Here is a 22,736-nt window from a genome sequence, read left to right as displayed (position 1 = left end):
ACGGTTTCCTCCGGGTACTCCGGTTTCCTCCCCCAGTCCAAAGACATACATGGTAGGCAGATTGGCGTTTCCAAAGTGTATGAATGTGTGTGCACGGAAGGAGCCTCCCCTGGCGCACCCTGGGCAATGTTCAGTATCATACTGCTGAGCGGCTAATCGTTCCACCACGATGGTTCCACTATGCAGTGGAACCTCGACACGGAAACAAGAAGACCATATTATTCTTGTTCCTATGATTTATTTTAATAAGAATTCTATTTTATTACTATTACTACATGTTTTGCTGCATTCGTATCTGTACAGTATCCTTGTACAAAATTCTATTATAAATGTATTATATTATTCTTTAATAAAGCAGTAAAGTGGGGTGAAAAACAGTTTGGATTCAGCAGAACAAGACAAACTGCTTTTCCTAAGTATAGCATGGAACAGCACAGCTTGGTCACTAATCAGAAATAGGACATAAATGAGATGGTATATGATATATGGGTGCAAATTTCCAACCAATTTCACCCCAACAAATATTAATGTTAACATTACTGTGTCAAAATTACTGTCCCTGGTGTTGGTAGATGCAGTTTAGATTGAAAAAGAAAAAAACAAACAAACTGGAGTATTCGCTGCTTCTATAAGTAGCACAGTTGGCTAGAGGCCCATATCCATACCTATACTAGAAGCACTGCCAACTGATTAATGTAGAGGATAGAATGTCCAGTGGGAACATAGCTGGACTGCCATCTCAGCAACTTGCAAAAAAAAAAAAGAAGCCTTGGTGCCTAAGGGAAGACAGACCAACCCTGTTTGTGCCCATGTTATGAATGGTTTGGCGTATGAGAGCTGACAGGATGTGGCGTGTGCTCACAGAGTGAAAGGAAGAAGCTGAGTAACCCTTCACCCTGTGTAAAGAGGCTCACTTTTAAGCATTTAGTCTGCTAATCAGGCAGTAAAAATGACCACCTGACAGCATACTTTACATTCTGTTAGCACCACTGAAGCACTGTATTTTCATAGGGCTTTACTCCTACTCCTAAATTATTACATTTTAGCTGGAGAAAGTATACACGCCCTTTTATAATTGGGGATGTAGTCGTGTTCAGAATAAAAAAATCACATTCAATCTCATGTTCAAAAGTAATTACCATACAGCTATCATCAATTAAATTATTCTGATTAACACCCCCCCCCCCCCCCCCCCGCCCAAAAAAAAAGATCAGCTGTTTCTATAGGATTTTCTATAGGATCTTTTCGGTTTCATCTGACGGCTGAAGGCATTGTCTGTAAAGAGCTTACAAAACCTGTATGGTATCTCAATTGTTGAAAGATATCAACCAGGACAGGGGTATAAAAGAATTTCCAAACCATTAGATGGCACATCGTGAAGCCCATAATCAACAAGTGGAGAAAATGTAGCACCACAGTGGCATTACCAAGAACAGGAGATGCCTCCAAAAATTTACAAAAAGACAAGACAGAAAGAGATCTATGGCAACATTTAAGGAGCCGCAGGAATATCTTACAAGTACTGATTACTCTCTGCATGTGACAACAATCTCTCATTCTTCACATATCTGGGATATGGGGTAGGATATCTACATGGAAGCCCGTTCTCACAAAAACATCCAAGCCCAACTAAATCACCCTAAACCATGTGGCAAAATGTGTCCAATGAGAACAATTTCAAAAGGTATAATAATTCCATAATTCTAAAAGGTATGTTTGTGCAAAAAAATAGCACATCACCATAAAGAACACCATACCCAAGGTGAAGCATGGTGGGGGTAGCATCATGTTTTATTGCTGCTTTTCTTCAGCCAGAACTGAGGCTGGAGGGAATCATGAATAGCTAAAATTACTAGTCGATTTTAGTGCAAAACATTCAGGCATCAGCTAGTAATCTGAAGACCAAAAATCTGTGAGGTGACCAGAAGTGGGCAGCGTACAGGAGATGCCCTCACAATTTGACAGCTCTAGAATGATTTTGGAAGAAAGGGTGGACTCTTATTCAAAATGATTGAGTGGTGTAATAAAATCAAAAGGTGCTTCAACAAGGTATTAGTTTAAGGGTGTCCACAATTATGCAACTTGGTTATTGTAAGCTTAAAAAAATAAAAATTCCCTAAAATAAAAAGTCACTTTATTTGTATACTTTGTAATTTCACATTACAGGTGGGAAAAAAAAATCTGACTTTTTTTTTTTTTTATTTCACAAAAACCTTTCATTTTAACAGTGGTGTGTTATATCCACTGTAAGTATTTTGTGGGCGTAAAATAAATGTTGAAAAACTTAACTCGTGGTCTTAATATATTCATATATTCAATACATTCATAGTGAGACATTTAAAAAAAAAACCCCAGAACAAACAAACAAAAAAAAAACAACCAGTGTGTTTCCTGCACAGCTCTGTACTGTACTTTTGAGCACAAGTTGGCCCTGAAAGTATTATAACACAAACTTACACAAAATCAATTGTATGACAACGTAACATCAAAATGAACAAGAGCATCAGGATCAATACATGAAAATGGAGGCTGTGTTTTGCTCTGATTGTCGATAGACCACTCTCCCCATGGACAAAACATCTGTGCCATCACTTCACTACTCATTTCCTATCACAGAAAAGTCAACTTTTTGTCTTGTTCATAAATTATCCAGAAATCCCTTATAGAAATCTGTGAGACTTAATGCTGGCGGGCGAAACATTCTACAACCAACTATGCCTGGATGCCTAAGGTGAGCTACAGTCGACGAGAGACTTCCCTAGCAACGCATAGCAATAGTTTTCCTCTATTGCACCTCAGTTACAGAAAAAGAGCACATATTGTGGTGCTTATTATGCTAATTAGCAGTGATAGTGAATTTTTTATTCAACTGCAATGTTGTTAAATATTGTTCAGTTTTCCACACGTTTATGAGAACTACCACGAGCACTATCATGCCATAAAAATTAGGTTTGTTTTTTTTGTTAAGCTTGGCAGATAAGTTCACATGGCATCCGTTTGAGAGTATATAGATATAAGAATTGGGACATAAACAGTTCATGCCACTGTGAAATATCATATACTGTATGAATCTTATGGGACAAACAAAGATTGACTAACGAGGGAGTGTGGTGCAGTGCAATAGAATTTCCATACTACATGCTAACTCATCAGTGTCACAGTGGTTTAATTTAGGCTACTACTTTATTTATATAACGCACTAAATTTGAGAAATAGAGCTAGCTAAGTTTCCAAAGGTCCTGTAGACATTGTGCGGTTAAAAATAAATAAATAAATAAAAAATCAAAGTCTCACTTCAAATTCAACCTGACACAGTGGTCACATTTTTGTGCATTCAGTATATGTGTAGCCAACCTTTAGACAGATGTTATCGATCCAGAATTATGGTTTACCTTCTAAACAACTTTTATCGGCTTACTGAATGGCAAATGTGACAGGCATGCACATAGGAGAAGACACAGACGTTATTTTAACTTAGAGTAGATAAACCTATGTACACATATTTTAGCTTAGAAGTAGGCACGTTAAACCGGCTTTTTAAATTTTTTAAATTCTGAGCACCGGTAAACGTATAACAGACTTTTCATAAGAACCCTGACACTGGTGACTTAACATTGGCCCAACATTGGCAGGGGCACAAATTTCCTAATAACCCTGGCCCACTGTCGACAAGGGTTTTCACCTCAATCCTGACCCCAGTGCCAGGCTCTTTTGGCAAGATTGGCCCACCATTTGCAAGGGCACACTTTTCATAACAACCCAGATATTGTTGGCCGAAGACAAGACATGACAAGATTCTTTAATTGCCATTGCACAGGAAACAAAATGTTGTTGTTTAGCAGCAATGGCCCAACATTGGCAAGGGTGCACATTTTATAACAACCCTGGCTCAGCTTTGGTTCATTGTTTACAAGTACGCACTTTTCGAGTTTCCTATATATTTTTTTGTCTGTTTGTTTTGCTATGATCAGTGTGGTAAATTGCACTTATTTTTTGCTAGCTATGAGAAAGAGAGCAACTCACCTCTACTCCAAGAAAACCGTATTCGCCGCCACCTCCGTTGTCAAGTATTGCAGCTAATATACAACCTATACGAATACCTCAGTGTTGCCAACTCTCACGAGACAAATAAGCCACTGAGGCTTCAAAAACAATCCTAAAACAAACTCACATGACCAAGCTTAGGTAACATATCTCACGTTTGCAATTAAGGGATATAACAACATCAAATCCTACATAAAAGACCTATAGCCTGTTAAGGCCTCAATGTAAATGAGCCTGAAACATATTAAACTGAAACCACTCACAGTTTGAAAAACCAAAACAGAATTTATTTCATAAAAAATCATCAAAGGGCAACAAAGCTTATAGGGAGGACAGACACTACCCACTCATCTCTGATAACCTGCACGCAGAGTATGATTGGAGAGATGGAAAAGGAGATAAAACCAAAATTGCTATTAGTGTATATAAGTATTTTATGCTTGTTTTTTTCCATAACCTGTAATAATTGTGGGAGGGTGAAATACATTACAGCACTGATATTATTGTGAGACTGTGAGCAGACAGTGTCAATAAATCAATGAACATAAATGTAAAAAAAAAAAAAAACAAAGTCGCTTGTCAGATTATCTTTACATATTATATAATATGTAACCATATATTTTTTTAAAACAAGCCCAAAAACCTGTTTTTTCAAGCGATTTCAGGAAAAGAGAAGCGCAAAGTCACGTGTTATAAACGGACTTGGCAGAGGAGCAGTGCCGAAGCACAACCCACCTAAAAATAATAATTCTGCAAGTAATTTGCAATTTCATGTTTTGAACAGAGATGGTGATAGAGAGGCAAACATCCGTACTACAGCTTTAAAACAAGTTAAAGAGAACCCGAATAAACAGATGAGTCAAAAACATTATAGCATTTGCATTTATTTATTGAGCAAAATGATCCAACATTAAATATCTTATATACAGTAGCAGACCCAAGAAAATAAACTTCAATCTTCACTATCACAGTGTGGTCTTCACCACGCAGGTTTATGTCATGCCGTGGTCAAAGGAGATTCCTGAGGACCTCTTAGGAAAAGTTATCGATGCTCACCAGGCTGGAAAATCTTTTTTTGTATTTATTTGTAATTGTATGTTTGTTGAATGTTATGTTGGTGGCACAAAAGATCCATAAAAATCTGCTGATTTCCTGGTTAGCCTGTTCAACTTGGACATTGGACTGTGGGTGGTAACTTGAAGTGAAACCCCCAGTTTCTTCATGAAACTTGACAAGGTTCATAACGTGAACTGTGTGCTTCCATCACTTACAATGTCCTCTGGGATACCGACATATCCGAACACATTCTGGAAGAGGTTCTAAGCTGTCTCAAAGGCAGATGGTAGGTTGGGTAGGGAAATGAAGTGTAGAGAGTTTGAGACCCAGTCAAAGATGATGATTACGTATGATAGATGATATCCCTTGTGACACGGGAAGATCTGTCACGAAGTCAATGGCCTAGGTGGAGCGATGGTCATTGAGGAATGGGCAGTGGTATTAGTTTACAGGCAAGCAGTGTTCTGAGGACTTTGGCTTGGGTACACATTGAGAATAAGGAGATGAGTCTACTGATGTTGGTGAGCATGTTAGGCTACTAACATGCAACAGTACTTGTTGTTGAGGAGCTGATAAATCTTATGAACTCCTGGGAGCCCCCATAGAAGGGACATCTGGGCCTAGGTGATCAATTTGTCTCTTAGCAGGGACAGCACATGCATCTTCCCAGTGGGGCAGGATTACACGAAATGTTGACTTTGGGACAGAGCTATTTCTCAGTCAATGTCCCATTAAACAGCAAGAATGCATTCTTCATTGGTTTGTCTGGGCAGGATAGAGCTGTGATAATGAATCAGCTTTGTTATTCTCTGACTGAGGCCTGTAGGAGAGGGAAAACCTAAAGAAGATCAGGGCTCACTTTGCTTAGTGAGAGTTTAATGTTTTGATGTCTTGATGTACTGGAATTTCTTAAGGTCAGTATAGACAATAAATGGATGTTCAGGCCCCTCTAGGCAGTGGAGCCACTCCTCCAAAGCCAATTTAACAGTAAGGCAGTTCTTGGTTGAGGTGATCATTTCCTCGACAAAAGGCAACTGGATGAAATTTGGGTTTTTCTCCAAATCGCTCTGACAGCACAGCCCCACCTCCTGCTTCTGAGGTGTTGACTTCTATGAAGAATTACTTAGTGAGCTCGGGGTGGTTGAGGATGGGGCAGTGGTAAATGCCTCCTTGAGGTAGGAGAAGGCTTGATCTGCAGCTGGGGTCCACTTTAATTTCCTTGACCCCTTTTTGAGCAAGGAAGTGAGTGGTGCTGCAATGAATTGCCTGTAGAAATCCACAAAGCCCATGAATCTCTGAAGGTATTTTACTGTCCTTAGTAAGGTAAGGAATTGTAGTCTGGAGCATTCATATGTCTAGGCTGAGGTGCAGAATGGGAAATGGAACTATGCTTTTTATATAGTGTGGTTATATTAAATGGGTATCATTTAGAATAAGAGATATCCAAAAAAAAAAAACAAAAAAAAAACATTCATCTGAACGCACTTCAAGCATTTGTGTAGTTTGCTCAGGTGTATTGTGTATACTTGATTAAATGCATGTAAGCCACAGATCTCTGTACTGTGTTCTGTGAAGTCACTTCTGACTGAAGTCATTTTTTTTTTTTAGCTCACTTTCCACTTTTCAACCTTTTAAACAATGTTTAAACAGGTTGCACTCCAGGACAATAGCTCACCTCTCTTCAAAAAGATGATGGGGTCATGGGCGGATAACTATGGGGAGCGAAGGACAACAGGCTTGTGTGAGGATTTGGTGATCATGAATAAAAGGGTCTCTTCATGGAATAGGACTGTGTGCATCTGGAGAGGGGTGGTATGTTTAGTTACTTTCTCTCCTCCTAGTAGGGTGCCGACAAGAGCTTTTACACTCAGTGGGCTGTTCGGGGAATGAGAGTGATATTCAGCATTTCAGCTACAGTTTTGTACAGAATGTTTCCAGCTGCACCAGAATTCTTGTTTGAATCTACCATAGGTTTACTTCAGCAGCATGGGGTTAAATGTAGTAGTCTACCATACGGGTGTATGTACCCAGTTAGCCTTACAGATTTTGTCTTTGTGTTTGGATAAGTAACTCAATTGGAGTTCAACTGTTACAGTTTGAATTGATCGGACATAGCTTGGAAAGGCACACACCAGGGTCTATAAGTGCCCACGATTTACACTGCATTGTCAGGACAACTGAGGAATTGCCTATGGATCTCTACAATCAAATTGTGTCAAGGCATAGATCAGGGTAAGGATATAAACAATTTTGTGTATCCAGGACTACAGTGGCCTCAATAATTTTGAAAGGGAAGAAGCTTGACACAACCTTGAACCATTCTAGAGTTGGCAATCCAGCCAAATTGGGCATCCTGGAAAGAAGGGTTATGGTCTGGGAGGTAAGAAAGAACCTAACATTGTTCTCATGTACGACTCTGAGATCCATCCAAGTTTTATTTGGACAAAGCACAGTCGAAACAGGCAAGGTTGTAACCAGAAAAATCACAAACAACATGAACAATACCCAAACAGTTTAGAATCAGGGCTAGTGTACCAGGCAGGGTCAAAATACCAAATAGCAGTTTAAGTATCAAAACAGAATAGTAATGGTCAATATGTATATAGCACTTTACACTGGGTCTCATTCACACTAATGGTAGAAGAGCTGCCATTAAAGGCGCTAACTTGCCATCGGGAACAACTTGGGGTTCAGTGTCTTGCCCAAGAACACTTCGGCATGTGGAGTCATACAAGCCGGGAATCGAACTGCCAACCCTACGATTAGTGGACAACCCGCTCTACCACCTGAGCCACAGCCACCCTTAAGGGAAAAGTAAGGCAAAAGGCAAAATCAAATTACGGCAAGGCAAGGTCTAACAGAATCTGTGTGCAAAAACATGGCACAGAACTCACAAGCTTGACAGGTAAATTGTAAGGAAGTTCAAGTTCATATACTTCACATACTGTAGAAGTCCAACAGGAAATTGGACATACCACATAAGAAGTGGGCTTAATTTTCAGGCGATGGCGCCCTCTGGCAGTCTGGAGTGGAAAATTCTGGGCTAGATGTCACCCGTCACAAAGTTGGCTATGTGCAGTCCAACCAAGTTCTTCTACACCAAACTCTGCAAATGAGAGTTTTTTTTTAAATGCATGGAGGCACTATGTGAAACAAGACCAGCCTTCCCCAAGCTACTGCAATAAAGTTAGAAGCACATGCTTAATTAATATGTCACTGTATCATAAATGGAAAGAAATGTTGACTTACTGTACCCTATGTAGCATAGCTCTCTGGCCACTCTAAGAGAAAAGATATAACTGTCCATTAACACAAATAGCCAAAAGGGCATTCATTTTTCTAAATGTTTTGACCTTTGGAATCAATCAATATCACCTGGTTTTCACCATTAATTACTCACAAAATGTGCACGGATCTTCATTCAAGATCAGGTCATAATAATACACTCTGTCTAAACTGACAAGACAATGAGCTCTTGATTGAAGTCTTTGAATAATAATTCACAGCCCTAGGCGTCACACGTAACATTTTTCTTTATTAGTAGAACTAGTACAACCACTTTTAGCTATTATAATCTCCACCATTGGTCATGATGCGGCTGATAGGACTTGCACGGACAAGAGGATGTTCCTGCAGCGATAGGGTGAGGCTCAGTTGCATGAACAGTCCTTTTCAGGTCAGCATCTAAAATAGGTTAAGACTGTACTCTGACTTGGTCATTATAAAACATAAATATTCTTCTTTCAAACCATTCTGTTGATCATCTCCTTGTAGGATCTGGGTCATTGTCTTGTTCCATCAACCAACATTCATTAAGGTGATGGAGCACTATACTATCCTCAAATTCTCCTCTAAACTTTCTTGATCCAATTTTGAATTATCATTACCTTAATTATTGGAAGCCCTTACGTATCTATGAGGTCTCGAATGGCTCGGGATTGAACTTTGTAAGCGGTGGACCCATGATGTTCAAAATACCAGAGATGAGATTCTCCTACAATCAAGCTAGCATTATCCATGCTAGTCATGGAAACGGTCGCCAAACTGTTTCATCAGTGAACTTCTGCCGCTCACTCTCTCGGACTCTTGCCTATTTCATTGTCGGTTTCATTGTTAGTTTTCTCATTGTTGTTTGTGTTCTCAAGAAATACTGTTAATGATAACTGATTTCTTTTTGACCATGACACAGCGATGCATGCTACACGACTGTAGGCTTCACTTCTTGACAACTAATTCAGGTGAACTTTGAATATGAAATTACTACATTGTGTGAAAGAGGCACTTGATTGGTTATTACTACGTTGTGTGAAAGAGGCACTTGATTGGCTATTAGCAATATTTGAGCACCGGTAATATAAGATTTACATTTTTGTTGCAGTTTTTTTGTTGCTTTGTTATACTTTTTGTGAATCAGTGGAGGGGTCCGTGCTTCATGTACGAACAAATCGTTATAAAACTAGATAGGTTTACATTAGTTGACTAGGATGCTTCAGTTTATTGACACATGAAATTATGTCATTTAATGTTTTTATGTATATATTAAATATTAAACATGAAATATTTGATACAATGTTTAAAATTGATTTATATAATTTCTACCTAGCTTCCTGCTACCTAGCTCCTAACCACCATTAATTGGCTGTAGTTAAAACCCGTTGCAGCATTAAAATTTATATATGCATCAAAACATGAGTGGGTGGCCTCCACAGCCCAGCTCCAGCAAGAGGCCGACAGGGAAGCCTCCACAGACCAGCTCCAGCAAGAGGCTGACTGTTCACACTAGATGGCACGGCATCCCAAGTCCTAGTCCAGCATGAGGCCGATGGTGTGGCCTCCCAAGTCATGCTCCTGCCCAAGGCTGATGCTGTGACATCCTAAGTCCTGCTCACGCCAGAGACCGACAAGACGGTCCCCCATGCCATGCTCATGCCTGAGGCCAACAACAAGGCCTCACGCCTAAGGCTGTTAGACCCTCAAGACCTTGGCGAGCCTGCCCCAGCCTCATGTCTGCTCCTCTAACTATCTACTATATCCTGCCATGGGACCTTGGATGCTTTGTGGTCAATTTGCCCAGAAGGCCATCACCACCTGGAGTGAGAGATTTGGTAGGCACCCTTTTTTTTGGGTGGGGGTTTGGTGTATGAGCATCACAGAACTGGTGTGTGTGTGCACCCCTGAGTGCTGCACGCCACACGTAAGCAGCTTCCACAGTATTATGATTTGTTTACGTTAATCAGTGTTTTGTTTTCATTCATGTCCTGTCTCCTCCCCTGTCATGTCATTGGTTGTATACTTCATGTTCATGTTCATGTTCATGTTTGTCTCACCTGTTCCTAGTTTCCTGCTTGATTATACGGTGCATTTAATTCCCCTGTGTGTCTTCGTGCTTCGCGCATTATTGTTTCAGTGTTTTGCCGCCTGAGCATTAGACAGCCTTTTTGTCTCTGTGTTTGCTGCCTCCATGTTTGTTGGCTCGTTTCTTGATCTCATTTTGTTTCTTGCTTTATGCTTTTTCATTATCCTCCTTATTCCTGTTTGTACATCGCCTGAACCCTAGCCTGTTTACGTTTTGAACTCGTGGAACGTTTGAACGTTTTGGATTTGTCTTGGGTAGCTCTTGTTATGTTCTTAAGTCCATGTACCTTTTTGTCTTGTTACCATAGTTCCTGTCTTTGTATTAGCATGCTGGATATTTTGTAAACTTCAATCTGCACTTGCATCTGCTTCACCCTGCATTACGTGACATTCAGGCAGGGTGAGGCAGAGAAAGAGCGGATTACATTTACTCAGAAAACAGAAGTCATATTAAAGGTATGACTGATTAAATGTATTATGATGTTGACTTTCGGATTCTATGTAGTTATTGGCTCTAACAGCACCATGAGTTAACCTGAACATTTTGAACATAATGGTTTTCTTTCATAAAACATGAAATGAGATGTTAGGCAGAATGTTCGTCTAGAGTCACCATGGTGACCTGAGGTTAACATTCTGCCTTACATCTCTTTTTGGTTTTCACGGAAGGAGGTCATACAGGCTTGTAACAACATTAGGGTGAGTAAATGATGACACGATTTTCATTTTTGTGCAATTTACAAACAAGTACAATTAATTATTGATGGTGTGGACACCTAAAATAGCCTTTTTTTTTTGTTTATATAATGGCATTTGTGTGCCACCCTAGAGTGACTGCTTTCCCACCCCTGCAAAAAATTCCTGGCTCCACCACTGTTCCTGGAGAAGATCAACAGATGCTAGCAAACTCCTCTGTAATTAGCCAATTCCGGCCTTCGCAATAGATCTTATTCATTATTCATCATTTAGTCACTGTCATTTATTTGTAAATACACAGTATTTTGATGCTAATTATAGGTTGATGCTAATTATCTTTACATAATTTATCTCTGGGATCCTGCACGAGCTGATTTTCTAGGAACGTTCACGTCTGTTATTCATCCTGGATGTGGAAAAGAAGGGTTTATGAACCTGTTTCTTTGTCTCAATGTGTCCTGAAGGCACAGACAGTGGAAGACTGAATGAGAGTTGCAAGCTGCCAGATGCTAGAAAATACCATTAACACTTCTGTGTGCCTCAATTAACCTGGATCACACCTCAGAGCCCCAAGAAAACTACAGAACTCAAATTACACCTTCAGTTCCAAGTAATTCAAAAATGTATTCTCTATTATCCTGCCATACCTTCAACTCAATCAATTTTTTTTTCTGTGAATGGTCTGAGGGCAGTTAACTTCAGTTTCAGTGATGTAGCTCTTGTTTACTTGTTTTAAAATCAATATCATCCATCCACCATGTAGACATACAAACCAAATACCATGTTGAATTGATACCTATGGGGTTGGATAAGGTGTTATTGTGTTAAGCTGTGTTTGATATGAACCCTGTATATTTTAACAAACAGAACAAACTAAGTTAGTTATAAAATAATGCAGGCAGGTGCAAATAATAATTACTGTGGAAGTGGGTGGGATTGGTCAAGTCCATTGTAGGAGCAGGTGGGACTGGACAACCTTTATGTGGGAATGGGCAGGACTGGTCAAGAGTGTCTGCATGAGCAGGTGGGATTGGGGTTAAAAAAAAACAGTGTTTCAGTGAGCAATGGAGGAGGGACAAGAGCCATGAGAGAGAGAGCTGAGCATCACAGAACTGGTGTGTGTGTGTGTGTATTTGTGTTCACGCACATTACTAGAGAGAAAATCACTGAAAAGCAACGGAAAATAAGAAAAAAATAAACAACCCCCTTTTGAGTTGCCTGAAACCTGCTTTCCGCCTCCTCATATCCAGTCAAATCCAAAAGAGTGTTACAGACACATAGGACACCATACAAGCATAATGAAAAAGAACGAGAGAAAGACTTTATATTCTCATAAACAAGTGCAGCATTACGGAATGCTTCTCTCCACATACCTGAGCTTGATTAGAAGCTTGGGGTCAAAGGGCAGAGTCAGCTGTAATACTGCATCTCTGGAGCAGGTGACAGTTAAAGGCCTTTCTCTAGGGACCAAAGCTGTGAAATCAACTCATGTGCAAAACTGGAATATCGCGTAAAACGTTTGCGAATAAAGCACCGTTTCCATCCAGTGAGTCGAAGGGAACAAGTGCGTTACTTCCTGATAAACTGGCACCAAATATCAAAAAGAAAAATGAATTTGCTGCAGTAGGAGAAGCCACTGTGGGCCTTTTTGGTTTGTAATAAATTGCTTGCATCTCAGCGCGTGCAGACAAAACGCAATAAACGCGGTCATGTCATCTTGCGTTCGGAGGCGAGAGCCTGCTCTTTGGGAATGCAGTCGTGCGAGACATTTCTGGGAGGTAATGGCGTCTTCTTGGCGTCAGCAAAACTACAGTTCACCGTTGTGTGTATTCTGTGTCTCGGGCCATTCGTGCACACATGATGGTAAATGGTCTGCACTTATATAGCGCATTTTCTTAACCTTAGCAGTTCCAAACCGCTTTACACTATGTCTCATTCACACACACACTCACACACCAATGGTAGCAGAGCTGCCATGCAAGGCGCTAACTTGCCATCGGGAGAAACTCCGGGTTCAGTATCTTGCCCAAGTGTGGAGTCATGTGGGCCGGGAATCGAACCGCCAACCCTACGATTAGTGGACAACCCGCTCTACCACCTGATCCATGATGAGCAACTACCTAAAATGACCTGACCTGGCTGAGGCACGTGAGATAGTTGAACGCAACTACACCACCCATCATGCACCACAAGTATATGGAGCTCTGGATAGAACCCACATCCCTGTTTTGGCTCCTGCTGAGGGTTACAGGGATTATGTGAACAGAAAGGATTGGCCCTAAATCATCCTACAGGCACTCATTGATGAGTATTTCTAGATCGAGGAAATTTATTCGGTAAATGTGTTTCCATGGTAATTTATGCGCATGTCTTCTCAATTGAGCGTAGAAGTTTTTTATGCGTGGTTTTAGAATTTATGCTCATCTTGGTGTTTCCATCTTGCGTTTTTTTTTTCTTCTCCAAAATGCGCATAAAAAATAGCTGGATGGAAATATGGCTAGTGACAGCATGTCAAAGCTGGAATTTGAAATCATGACGTTTTTCTCATTAGCACACCTTATGCCTTAACTTTTGGGTCACTACTGCCCAAGAACACAAGCAGAACAAAACTGATCTGTTGCGGTAAAACAACAAAACACGTATATATGTCAGAATGTCAGACAATGGACAAACTAACTGTAAAGCATTAATGTTCAGTGCATGCAAGTTTGAAACAGCTATACAATGAAGCTAATGGGCCTCTCTTGGTATGTAGATTAATTAAAGAATCCATGCTTGTGAATTAATTAGCCAGATTTAATTAGAAAAGTTGTTTACAAAGAAAAAAAAAAAGGATAGATCACACACACATGTATATATGATATATATATATGATATATGATATATATATATGATATATATATATATATATATATATATATATATATATATATATATATATATATATATATATATATATATATATCATCCACACACTGTGCATAAACCATAGAACTCAAGGAAAGAAGCTAAGCTATGCACAAACTGAATTACATTTACATTACACATGACATTTAATTGAATAGCGTTTTAATGAAAGCAAATGAAGGATTCCTGCAATACTAAGGGACTGTAAAGTGAGGGAAACACTTTGTATGTAGTTTGTACATAGCGGAACATTGACTAACGTCGTTTTGGCCTTATATCCCAGAATACTTGATTTCAAATCTAACCAAGACTATGTAACAAAAAGGGTTAAAGTGCAATATGTTAGCTTGAAAGTATTTCAATATTTATTGTGAACTGCTCTGGAATCAAACAACCACCAAAGCTGGGTGTAGCAGGTGGCAGACCAGAAGAGATCCTAAGCACAGCCAGAAACCAACTGATCTGGCACTTAATCATGAAATTACATTACTTCTGGTTACATCTCTTCCTCCTGAGGATCTTGCTCATTTCAAGATGTGACAGCAGGCATGAATTTATTACCCAGATGATTTGCCAGACAAACTTGATCTGCATAACTCAGTGACTGACCCAAGCAACACTTCCAGCAGTGTCTCACTTCTTTATCACGGTAATAATCAGAAGTCTAAGACTCTATTGAACCCGAGGGGAAATTAGAGCATTCCAGCAGCATACATAAAAGACATGCACAAATGCACATAAGAAATAAAGTAAGAATAAACGAAAGATAAAATAAGATCAAGTTAAAATAAATATTGAGAATATTGAAAAATATAATAAAATGTAAAGGTTATATATATATATATATATGTATATATAAAAAATGTATGCATAGCATAGATATAAATAGTAAACTATATAGTATGTATCTATAGCTATACTAAGTTGCACAAAGTACAGTATATTATGTTGCAGTTCTATACAGGAGAATAATACAATATTATCCATGAATGAGAAAGTTATCCACCGATGAGGTAGTTACGGTTGCCAGATTGTGTCCAGTGCAGATAATGCATAGACATCCAATTATGCATTGATAAAAAGACATTAGAGTGCTGAGTTATACAATCTGATGGCTTCTGGGAGAATTGACCTGCAGAAGCGCTCCTTCCTGCAGCGTATCAGGAGCAATCTGTTGGTCAGTGTACTCCTCTGTCCCTGTAGTGTTTTATGGAGTGGGTGGGAGAGGTTCTTCATGACCACTGACACCTTTAGCATCCTCCTCTCTACCACCATCTCCACTGTGTCCAGTTAGAACATTTAATTTAGTATAGAACATATCATTTGTTGGTGTACTTTTATTCACAAGTTCAAATGAAATTGTGTTTACATCATCGAAGCATCATCGAGCAGAAGTGCAGGGTTAGTTCACAGTTATAAAAGGCATTGGAGACAAGGGCTGATACAAAGCTACCAAGCTTCTTCATCCAGCAAATGGGATGGAACTGCTTGAAATATTTGGAATATTTTGAAAATTGTTTCCAAATTCACGAGAATTTTTATTACACATCATGTTGTTAAGTCAGACTTGCAGAAATAGTGGTGAAATGCTGGTATTTTTGAAGAGTCCGAGACAAAATATGTATGTTGAGGTTAGATTTACTCATGTTAAAACAGACATGGGGCAGTTTTGGCTTAACGTCTAAGGCTCGGGGTTACTGATCAGAAGGTCGGGGGTTCAAGCCCCAACACTGCCAAGCTGCTCCTGTTGGGCCCTTGAGCAAGGTCCTTAACCCTCTCTGCTCCAATATCATGGCTGACCCTGCGCTCTGACCCCAACTTCCTGATATGCTGGGGTATGCGAAGAAAAGAAATTCACTGTGCTGTAATGTATACGTGACCAATACAGAATCATTATCATTATAGTAATAAAATCAGATGCTAAAATAATGTCAAAACAGAGACAGCTAACAAGGACACAATGAAGTAGCAGATGAAGGAACTTTAAAAGGAAGAAAACAATGCTGCAAATCTCCCATTCAAGCACATGCCAATAGTGCTCGGTTGGATTCAAACGTGGTGAGACTGAACTTATTGTCATGTTCCTGCAAAAAATTTGTGATAAACTGTGCTTTTTGACAAGGTACATTATCAATCTGGAAGTAGCCATTATAAGAAGGGGAAGCTGTGGCCATTAAGAGATGCACATGGTCAGCAACAATACTCAGATGTGTCATTCAAACCATGCTTGATTGCCATTAATGGGCCCAATGTATGCCACCACCATCAGGATGACCTCTTGACACAAGACAGAACTGCTGTTCTCTGGACATTTTTTTTTTTTTGCACCATTCTGTGTAAACTATATAGACTATTGAGTCTGAAAATCACAGCAGACCAGCAGTTTCTGAAATACTCAAACCAGCCTGTCAGGCACCAAAACCATGTCATGGTCAACATCACTAACACCACATTTGGCCTCATCCCACTATTTCATGTGAATATTTACTGAAGCTCTTGACCTGCATAATTCTATGCATTATGTTGCTACTACATGATTGGCTGATTAGATACTTGCACGAATGAGCAGGGGAACAGGTGTTCCTATTAAAATTTATACTGCCGTACTGAAATATACATGACATTGATTGGATGCATGCTACATAATACTGCTGTTTCTGAATGACTCGAAACAACTGCAAAACAGCTGCTGTGAGGAGATAAACACCAATTTGCCATTTACGAATGGCTCTGTAATGAACTTGGGGAAATAATATTACTTGGCCATGCTCTTTTCTTCTCAGTTCATTTATATATGTCTTCAACACTCATTCAGAATAGGGCACATCTTCAGCTCGGAATTATTTTGGCCATAGGCAGGCTCTTGAGATTTCTAGTGCATTGATTTTCAGCTACTATTGAATCTGGACATTTGTCCTCTAAGTTGTTACCCAAAGGCAATTTAAATGTATAACCCTTTTAATTTATTACATTAACCGAATCGTGCAATAATGGCCAAAACATTAAGCAAATGAGACTACAACAAGGTCTAAAAACATTACATTCTGACATTCCAAAATCAAGAAAAGCTTCCCTAAGCGTTATTAGAGGCGGGATTAATATTCCTATCTTATACACCTATCATTCCATGTTTAAGCATTAAATAATAATAATAAGGAATAATACTATTAATAACAATATATCATAAGTAATCTGTTGAGATGAATTATGCTGCAGTTTACATGCTTAACAAACAATAACAATCTGTTCTGAGCTAACAGGGACGATATAAATGGTGTTATCCTTTTTGCTTAAGCCTGGAAGGTGTCATACTTTATGCACGTGTGATAAAACCAGTTCAGGCAGTGTTATGGTGTGGGCAAATTGGTAATGGTACAAAAAATTCTGTACCAGGTTTTCTTAATTGGAGTTGCTCGAAATCTCCAATCAGAAGTGAAATGTTCAAACCGCCAGTGTAGAGGGTAAATGAGTCTGAGCTATTTTATGAACATCGACAGCTGCTCACCTCATTAAAGATCCTATAAAGATCCTAAGATAGATAGATATAGACATGAAAGGGCAAAATTGAGGGTTACACTAATTCAGATTTTTGATCGAGAAAAACAGTACACTCCCAAACCATTGTCTTACAAGTAATTCTAAAAGGAACTGCTCTATTCTAATATTCTACATTTGTAAAAAAAAAAAAAAAAAATTGTTAGGATAATTCATGCATGAAGCCAGTCAGAAAACAAAGAGAGACAAGTCCAGAATAATTAAGACGGCAGAGAGCCTCAAACTGGTAAACAGCAATACTGTTCTCTGCTTGTAAATTCACAGAAAATAGATTACAATTCCACCAAGAGTGGTGCTGCCATCCGCCTGGGAGCAGAGTTTCTCAGCCTGGCCTTTAATTGCATTCTTCCACTTTGATAACTGTGTCCGAGAGAAACACACAGTTTCTACTAGAAGCCTGTTGCAATGAGACCGTGGGGTTCTGCTGTCTGCTCAAGCTCCTATTTGCCCTGTGGCAGCAAATCCCAGAGCTGCTACACTCCTCCTTAGCTGAGGATATCATGGGTTTGCACAGTCCAAATAAGTGTTGTAATTGTCTCATGCCAAGCATTTATGCTTGCCCTCTTAATACTGTAACTGATAAGTTTCAGGCATGATCTCTGTGTCTTAATTCTGAAGGTCTCTAGTTTGTGTCATGATGTACCGGAACTAAATCGTTTTGTGTTCGTAGGAACGTGTTGTTTTGAGCATTCATAATCATAACCCAGCTTTTCGCCCTCACTCTCTCTCTTGGTTCTTCTTCTTCTCTTATTATCTGAATAGACGTAAAAGATGTACAACCTACATAAAAGATGTTTTGATTTTATCTGTGACCTGTTCCAATTGACATTTATCATTCTTTATCAGTATTTCTGTGTGTATGTATACTACGCTTTCCGTATCATTAAACTAAGAAGCTTTCACTGAACGATGGTGTCGGTGTGAATTCTTCCCGAGCTCGGACGAGACAGTGCAGGGCCCGAATTCTGGTTCTGGGACTGGTATCGGACAAAGAACTTAACAGTTTCTTGGTGTCAAAAGTGGGAAAAGAGCATCTCTAGCAACCTATATTTCTGTTATATCAAACCTCCCTTAGTTAAACCTAAGTGCATTTCAATACTCTGGATACTACATCTACATTTCAGAATTACAGCCATTTTTTACACTGTCCCTCCATTTTCACAGGCTCAGAGGTAACTGGACAACCGACTGGTAAGCGGTTTCATGACTGCGCATTAGCCGTCGCTTCGCGCTTATTATACAGCTGTTATTGTTATCAATAAAATTATTCCGATTAACCTAAAAATAAAGACCAGTTGTTGCTGTAGAATTTTATTGACCTCTTCTTTGGTTTCGACGGACTGCTGAAGCCATAGTGTGCAAAGAGCTTACAGGGTCTCACTGTTGGATCAGGAGAAGAGTATAAAAGAATTTCCACAACGTTAGATGGAACATTGTGAAGGCAATCATCAACAAGTGGAGAAAATGTAGCACAACAATGAGATCACCAAGAACAGGAGATCCCTCCAAAGACATGGGAGACCGGGGATGGTGCCAAGACACCTACAGCAACATTAAAAAAGCTGCAGGAACATCTGACAAGTTCTGATTGCTCTCTGCATGTGACAACGATCTCTCATATTCTTCACATATCTGGGCTGTGGTAGGGTGACTAGACGAAAACCCATTCTCAAAAAAAAAAAAACATCCAAGCCCAACTAAATCACCCCAAACCATGTGACAAGATGTACTATGGTCTGATGAGAACAATTCCAAAATGTATAATAATTCCATAATTCCAAAAAGATATGTTTGGTACGAAAAAAGCACATCAACAAAAGAACACCATCCCCACAGTGAAGCATGGTGGAGGAGGCGTCATGCTTTAGGGCTGCTTTTCGTCAGTCAGAACTGGGGCTTTTATCAAGGTGGAGGAAATCATGAATAGCTACAAATACCACCTGATTTTAGTGCAAAACTGCAAGTGTCTGCTAGTAATCTGAAGATGAAAAGGAATTTGAACTTAATTATTTTAAATATTGTTTGATGGGGATGATGAACCGCATTATCACGCTGAACGACCTACCAGCTAGCCTCCGTTACTGTTCAATGAAATTACAAAATTGCTGTCACTATATCATTAACACTATAATAAAACAGTGCTCAAATATCAGAGCCTTAGCTTTTAAATAACATACTGTCAATCAAGATGAGGTCATTCGTTTAACAGTTCGATGTAATGTAATGTCATGTTCACGACAGCTTTAGAAATCACTTTGCTCGCTCAAAGAATGTGACATGACTGCCACCTAACGGTCTTGTCTCGCCAGCGCTGACTGAGTGACGTACCGCAGCGTACTGCAGGATCACGTTGTACATCCAAACCGAAGAAATGTTTTTGATTGGCCTAGCCAGAGCCCAGACCTGAATCCTGAAGAGGGCTGTACACAAGAAACGCCCTCACAATTTTACAGGTCTAGAATGTTTCTGCAAGATATAGTGGGAAAATATTTCCAATTCAAGATGTGCCACACTGATCAATTCATACCCCAACAGACTGACTGGTGTAATAAAATCAAACGGTGCTTCATCAAAGTATTAGTGTAGGGGTGTGCACACTTGTGCGACTAGTTTATTGTAAGTTTTTTTTTTTCCCATAAAAAATGTTCTGTGTATTTTTCATGTTATTTGTATACTTTTCTATTGCACATTAAAGGTGGAAAAAGATATGAAAGCCATTTTTTTTTTTATTTCACAAAAACTGCAATTTTAACAAACGTGTGTAGAATTGTTATATCCATTGTACTTACTGTGTAATTAATAGTAGTAGTTAGAATTTCATAGAAATAAGATAGGTGTTAATGGAGAACTCATTTGGTCCTCCTTGCTTCCTGCATAGATACCTGAGAGTTGTTGGGCAGTATTGTAAAGTGCTACAGAAAACATTGAACATCTCAGCATTGACAGGACACATCTGGGGTCTGAGATTAAACACATTTTTTTAAAATATTTTTTTATTATTTATCAAATGGGGTTCTCTCTTTGTAAGCTTCAGGCAAGGGCATTCATAAATGAATCACAGTGTACAGATTTTTTTTTTTAGCATTTTTGGTCGTTTGCCTGTGGATGCCTTTTGTTGCAACAAGGACATTTTTTTTCATGGCAAAGACAATGCATGTTCTTGGGCAGAATATCAATATCCAGTGAGCAATTTCATTGGCTTTCATGCGAATGAAGAAAAGTTATGAACACGTTCTTTCACCCTAACTATTTGAAAGCTGTCTCATGTAAATTCTTACAAATTAATAACAAGGAGACCTTCTTGTTACGCAATAACTAGCCTAAGTCTAACTTTTCCAAATACATGAAGGGGTGATGATGTGTACCAAAAAAATCTCAGAACTTCAGAACAGGCTACCTGCACCCCAGGTAACCAAACTAGTAATGGTCATTATATGGCTGTAATATGCAGAGAAAGAATCATGCACATGCCACACATAGTAGAAAACATGCTACTGCCAAGCCCATGACAATAATAATAATAATAATAATAATAATACAGGCTGTCCATCTAAAATGTCAACCAGTCCTAGCACAACAGATTGTTTATCTGGGAAATTAAACAGCATTGTGAGGAGCTGTGAATTCCAGCTGCTGTATGAAGACCAACATGCTAACACAACTGTTGCAGATTTTCACAGGCTATAAACCATGAAAAGGATTCAAAGCAGAAGAACTACTTCATTTGTTTCTACCTGTAGCTTTCTGTTTACATCCTGGTTGTGGAGCTTTTGGTTTCTACAGCATGGCATTCGTACAAGCAGGAAATGTTTGCTTAACCTCTGACCCTGTATGTGTGCCTATGAAAATAATGGGAGCTGGTGGATGCTAGAGAGTGCTTTCTGACTTCACATCTGGCATTCTAATGTGTGTATGTGTGGGTCTGTGAGAGAATTAGTGACTGACTAAGCAAATAGGCCAAGTAGGACAAGGGAAGTCAAAATGGCTGTAGGGCCTTTATAACCTTCACAGAGCATCAGTCAGCAAAATGTCAAGAGTGCAATTTCACTCAGCCAGTAATTTTAAATGACTCGTGGGTTTTGCATGCAAAAAATGGTTTGTGTTTTACAACATGGTCTCAGCAGAAAATTTGTAATTATTTGCTGTTTTCATACAAACTCAATTGGTATGATTGCCATACAAACTGTTAAGGTTATGCATTGTGTTAAGGGAAGTTTTTGCATTTGTAACTTTTCTTATGACTTCTATAAGAAAAAATCAAAAAGAACTGCAACTGTCCTCACTGGTTCGAATTTGTACAAAATTCTCATGAGGTCACGTTAGTGCAGTGCTTTATTTGAAGCAGCAAAGCATCCCCACAACATCACACTTCCACCACCACAGTAGGTATGGAGTTCTTTTTGTGGAAATCAGTGTTTGGTTTACGCCAGATGTAACGGGGCCCCTGTCTTCCAAACAGCTGCCTCCAAGGCAAGGTAAGGCAAGGAAACAGCTGAAATCCGTAAGTAATTATACCCCCTATCTGTGAAAATTAATCTCAGCTGGGTTTGTAAATTGATGGTCTATAAAAAGGCTTTTCGTTACCAAAGTGTCACACAAGAAACATCTCATGATGGGTAAAAGCAAAGAGCTCTCCCAAGATCTTCGGAACCTTATTGTTGCAAAACATATTGATGGAATCGGATACAGACGTATTTCAAAACTTCTGAATCCTCCAGTAAGCACCATTGGGGCCATTATCCACAAGTGGAAGCAACATCACTCTGTCATCACTCTGGCCACGCACAGGAGCTCCTCACAAGACTCCTGACCAGGGAGTCAGAAGAATAGTCAGAAGAGTAGCCTAAGAGCCAAGGATGACTCGGAAAGAGCTCCAGAAACACTTGGAGGCAGCAGGTGCCATCGTCACAGAGAAAACAATAGGCAATGCACTCCACTGCTGATGCTCACCCCGCAAGACTCCATTACTAAAGAAATGGCATCTCGAGGCTCGTTTAAAGTTTGTTACAACTCATTTGGACAAGCCTATGAAATACTGGGAGAGTGTAGTCTGGTCAGACGAGAGCAAAATTGAACTTTTTGGCTGTTATACTACAAACCATGTTTGGAGAAGAAATGGCACT

This window comes from Ictalurus furcatus, chromosome 8 (genome assembly GCF_023375685.1).
Source record: "Ictalurus furcatus strain D&B chromosome 8, Billie_1.0, whole genome shotgun sequence".
Taxonomy (NCBI): domain Eukaryota; kingdom Metazoa; phylum Chordata; class Actinopteri; order Siluriformes; family Ictaluridae; genus Ictalurus; species Ictalurus furcatus.
Note: the sequence above shows the minus strand (reverse complement) of the source record.